Raw genomic sequence first — 5563 nt, 5'->3', positions numbered from 1 at the left:
AGTGGGAGCAGCTAGAGCCATGTGCTTCCTCTGTTGTGTAACGGGCTTCAGCAAACCACACAGGAACCAAGTCACCCTGACAGTCACTCTTCTGGCCCAAGCCGGGGCAGCCTTTCCCTGAGCCCTGTGTTCTCCCATCATTTTTTCCCTTTGGGGAAGAGCTGAAACTTGTTGTTGTTGGGATAATCTAACTTCCTCCATTCCTCAGTAAAATGCACAGAATTGGCCACCATGTGTTGGGAAGGTCACCTCTGGCGACAGCTGTACTCCAGATTTCCAGCTGGGCAAGGTGTGGGATCACAACACCCTGGCCAGGGCAGTGAGAAGGAGCTGCAGGAATCCTGCAGCCAATGGGGTAATGTCCTGTGGATTGTACCTTGCTGCACTTACTAGCCCCTTGAGAGTGCTTGCTGCTGTCTGCAGCCTAGTGCTAACAGCTGGGGCAGGACTCCACCTCTGCACTGCACACCAATCCCACTGGGAGCATGGTGCAGGGCAGGCTGTTCCCTGGCACAGTACATCCTTCAGTGTTATGGAGTGAAAGAACTCTGCTCTTTCCAGGGTCATTCTCCACTCTCCCTGGCTTGTGCAGCTCAGGACAGACACGTGTTATGGGAGGGATGAGGGATCTCAAACAGAAATGCTGACATCTGCATGCACTAGTAATAATGGCTTGCAGGTCTGTACCTCCCTCCCGTCAGCACTGCCCGTGGAGGTAGGTGAGCATTACCCACATTCTATGGGCAGGGAAATCGAGGTGAAGTGACTTCCACAAGGTCACATAGCAGTTAGGGGCATACCCTGGAGCAGAACCCAGCATGCATCTATCCAGATGTGAGTGTGCTGCAATATGACAGCAGGGGAGGTGTGCCAGCTCAGAGCAGAGCTGAATTAGGCCCTGTGTCCATAACTGCACAGATGTGGGCCTTCTTCTGAGTGGTTGAATGCATGTGTTTGTGAGCTCCTGTAATGACCATTGAGGCCTAAATTCAGCCTCACAATCCTTGAGCCTGTGTGTACATAGGCCAGTGAAATGAAACTCTCAGATCTATATAAGATTGTTTCAGCACTGATATCCTCTGTTTATCAACTACCCGAAGCGGGGGGAGGAGGGGTTCCAAAGAGGATGGAGCTAGGCTGTTCTCAGTGGTGTTAGATGACAGAACAAAGAGCAATGGTCTCAAGTTGCAGTGGGGGAGGTCTAGGTTGGATATTAGGAAAAACTATTTCACTAGGAGGGTGGTGAAGCACTGGAATGGGTTACCTCAGAAGGTGATGGAATCTCCATCCTTAGAGGTTTTTAAGGCCTGGCTTGACAAAGCCTTGGCTGGGATAATTTAGTTGGTGTTGGTCCTGCTTTGAGCAGGGGGTTGGACTAAATGACCTCCTGAGGTCTCTTCCAACCCTAATATTCTATGATTCTTGTTAGAATGAGCAGGAGGACCCAGAGGCGGATTGAGTAAATGGGCTTCTTTAGTTTGGTGCTTGTTCCCCTCGACTCAATTGTTGAATAAACCCCGAGTTAATCACATCACACACTTTTATCTAAGTTAATATGTAAATACCCACATTTACTACAACACCCCCAAAACCCTTATTTGATCATATGAATGCCCATATAATGAATATTAATAGCTATATACTGAATATAATTATACCCGCCCCTGTTTACTGTTTACAGTATTAAGCATATTATACAGACATTTTCACCTTGAAGATACATTTCTTTGCAGTATTTGTAGCCACAAGTTCCCTTAATCAGCAGTTCACAGGGGAGGGAGGAAGGGTCATAACTCTCAGCTTGTTTATGTAGCTGGGAGAGGAAGGGAGGGGGGAGATAACACTTCTTCACCCAAAGGGTATCCTTCAGACAACCATATTCCTCATGCAGCTGCAACGCGTATCTATCCTTAACAAACAGAAGGGAAGGAAAAAAGATGACAACTTTATCTATCAAGCGAAGAAACAGTGCTTGCTTGTGCCTCGCTCCCTATTACCATGATAGCGGTTACCCCAGTCTTTACTTAACCCTTACATACCTCAACACTCCCCCATTTTCTTCAAAGAAGGGCCCAGGCACCCCTTCTTCCCATAAACTGAACGACGGGACACTCGAGCTGGAAGCCCTGGCTCCGGTTAGCTAGATGCCTTGGTCCACCGGTCATGCTACAGGGAGAGAGAGAAGATGGGTCATAAAAGTCATGAATTTACAAGTATGGCTTTTGGGCAAAGGCTAAGGCAGCACATAACCTTAAGTACCCCATGAATACAATCAATAATACAATTAATATGAATAAGACCCTTATAACACGAGTAATATGACCAAGAAGTGAATGAGTGTCCGTTAGGCCTGTTCGAAGGCACAGGCTACAGTCCAAGTACAATTAGCAGGCAGTTTAGTAGCTAGTTGGAAGGCATTCATTCCTCGAAGGGCTTGGGCTTCCAAGACCTGCGTTCGGCATTGCTTGGCCTGGAGCTGCCCCTGCAGTGTTCATGTGCTCTTGTACATATCATGAGTCCATTGAATATTCACAGAGAAACGGGGTATTGTCCAAACCAGCTCGACCGCTTGGTATGGAATTGCACTGGTTCGATTGTCCACAGCAATGAGTTCCATAGATCCATTTATGCACCAAAATCCCAATGACAGCATGTAGATGTGTGTAATTGTGCCATATGCTCGTGCACTTGTACTCCCAAGTGTTATATTACAGAACTGTGCACATTTCCAGCAGAACACTCCATACCCATACACATTAACCCCAATCGTTCACCCCTGGCACAGGCCATTGGGTCTGCTCCTTTATGGCTAACGGGGAGGAACACATTTAAATATTTTCTTTGGACAAACAATTACTTAACTGAATTATTGTTTATTTTACACCATTGCATTTTTCCTATTTATTCCCTCTTGGTTTCCAGTGAGCTCCTCCCATTCTTATTATTCCCATAGGGCTCATGGGGACCACCCTAGTTTCTGTCTTATTCCAAGGTACCATTGCAACTATTACCCAGGTGCTAGCCCCCTAGTTGAGCATTTTGCATTCCCATACACACCTTTTCCCCCTAAGTTAGCCTTTTGAAGCCATCCCCCACCCATGTCTCAAGGTTCCCTGTTCATTGAGTTAACTGCAGGTTCACATCTGCTGCCCTTTTCCATCCCATTGCAATTTCAGATAGTTGCTGTGCCAGTAGTTCATTGATTTGTTGTTGAAATTTTACATTTTGGCTTATTAATTACTTAGTTACCCAATGGTCCTCCTGAGTCCATACACCAACCCTGTGGTTCGTACTGCCAATAGATTCCTTCTGCAGCGACAATTCCATGTGTATCCTCTCACCCACCAATTAAATTGTTGCTTTAACCCTTCTATGTATGTGCTGTAGTTGAGGTGTACCCAATCCACCCACCATTCTCTGGAGTGTACCACCCATTCATGTAATGGACTGAAAGGACACATTGATGAGCTCTGGTTGCACCAACTCCCACAGTGACTCCCACACATTTGCCCATAAGGAAGCATTTCCAGCTCCAGGCTGTGGCAAGCTTAAATCAGGATCCTTCCAGGTTGGCATCCACATTACCTGTAGGGTTATATTCTGCAAAGCAGTTAAATTGTCATATTCCCAGCATTCAGGGGAGACTTCATGCCCAGTCTGGTATGTACATAACTTCAAGCCTAAGGATTGTCTTCTATGGAGGTACCATTATGATTACACATGGTAACACCACACCCCAATTGCGGGGCCCCATAACCCAAACACCCCAGGAGGCCAGAGAGTTATATTTGTGGGCCCTTTGTGATAAACCACATGTCTGAATGACTGTTTCCCACTGTTATTCATTATGGCATATTTTAAGGAATACCATGCAATATTTCCTGATAAATTTGATATTCTCCACTGGGGTTAGGAACTCCCGCATCTAATCCATACACCACATACCGACATTGCCAAATTCCTACAGGGGATTAGTAGTACAGTTTTCCACAGGTAAATCCTTAAAGTCCTTATTTGCCTCATTACCACCACTTGGGGGTGTAACGGTCCATGTGTTTCCTCCCTTTGCCACTTCACATCACTGGATTTGGGTAGGGCTTACAATAGCAAGAATAGCAGCAATGATTGTTTTATTTCAGGCCAGGCCTTGTTTTCCCTTTGTGGGTCCACCTGTAAGATGCACGCAATAAAATTTATCCATCCCCATTTTTAACCCCCATTCTGTGCCTTTTTATTTGAGTGCAATAAACCCATTTCCGTCCTCCATTTTTCGTTCCCAATAGCAGTAGGCTGGGCCCCAACTGGTCAAAGATTAGGTAAGGAACCCTCCATTTAGGAACTGGGAATGGATGGTGTTCTCCTGGAATGCAGTACATTACTTGATTCCCCCAGTTGGATAGACTGCTCTCCAGGCAGGTTATACCATGCACTGACCTTTGCTGCTATATGCGTTAGCTCTCTTTGTACAATATTCACCAAAATAATGGTAATAACACAATCTTCATCACGACAGCAGACCCATGGTGTTCTGGGTTGTTCTCCACTGGTGCCAGCTTGCCTATAGAGTGTCTGAAAAACAAAACAAACATTTCCCAGCCCCTTGGTGGGGACAGATTATTGCTTTAAAATACCCCTTCCTTTTACAAATCTTTTTGCTGACTGCAGGAAAAAACAGAAGAATTACCTCCATACTTTCCTTGTTTTGTTCTATAGGCAGGCTAGGTTTTTACCCTTAAAGGGAAAGGGTGAATTAGCCCTCTGTTCTTTTATGAAATTCATGAGGTTGTGTACCTCAGTTTCCCCTCTTGTACAAGAGACCAGCTTTGTAATGGTTTTTCTGCTGTGCCAAGCTTTAAGTTTATTCACCAGTAATACCTGAGAGGCAGTATAACTATGACATGAAATTTGCTTTCAATTACCATTTTTAGCATGCTTAAAAATTTCCCCAAAATATTATACACAATACACATTGTTACAGGATTAATCACTAGCATTTATCCCAAGGTTTAACATTGTAACAGTCAGATTACTCAGAGCCACCTCAAGGCTCAATGTTTCTGACATTGCTTCTTTGTACATTTCACCTCTGCCGTTCCTTCAGAGGTACACTGTCTTTTAACTTTTTGTTACCTTCCTGAAGTTCTTAGCTGCTGTTTATTACCAAAAAAAGGATTCAGAATTTCTCCCCATTCTTCCAGTTCGGGCTGTCCCAGCCAGGAACATATTCTCTGGTCCTTATTTAAAAGATATTAAACTTTAGAAAAAACATGGAAGTACCCAAAGGGTTAAATGCTAAATACCAAAGCCACATCACACTAGCTGCCCTTGTCTGGCACAAGGGTCTGTCAGTGTTGCAACTTTGAATGAGAGATTAAAATGGAGTTTTAGTGGCACTGGGTTTTTTTATTTAAAAAAACAACAACAAAAAAAACCAATTTATCTTAAACCTATAAACCTACAGGATTTTACAAACCATGAGTGTTGGTTTAGGTCATTAAAACCTTACATAATTACACACACACAGGTTTTTTTTGGCCTAACTCTCCTTTCATTTTTTTTTACA

At 44.3% G+C, this 5563-nt stretch overlaps 1 long non-coding RNA gene across 1 annotated transcript; it reads right to left on the bottom strand.

The window, feature by feature from the left end:
* Nucleotides 1–1756: 1756 nt before the first annotated feature.
* On the bottom strand, nt 1757–5236 carry LOC120369805. The gene is made up of 4 exons (XR_005583444.1): nt 5131–5236; nt 4435–4569; nt 2040–2166; nt 1757–1909 (listed from the first exon to the last, which is right to left on the bottom strand). It is a non-coding gene; the product is annotated as an uncharacterized LOC120369805 (long non-coding RNA).
* Nucleotides 5237–5563: the final 327 nt, after the last annotated feature.

Source organism: Mauremys reevesii, linkage group 8 (genome assembly GCF_016161935.1).
Source record: "Mauremys reevesii isolate NIE-2019 linkage group 8, ASM1616193v1, whole genome shotgun sequence".
Lineage (NCBI taxonomy): Eukaryota > Metazoa > Chordata > Testudines > Geoemydidae > Mauremys > Mauremys reevesii.
Note: the sequence above shows the minus strand (reverse complement) of the source record. Positions and strands in the feature narration are given on the sequence as shown.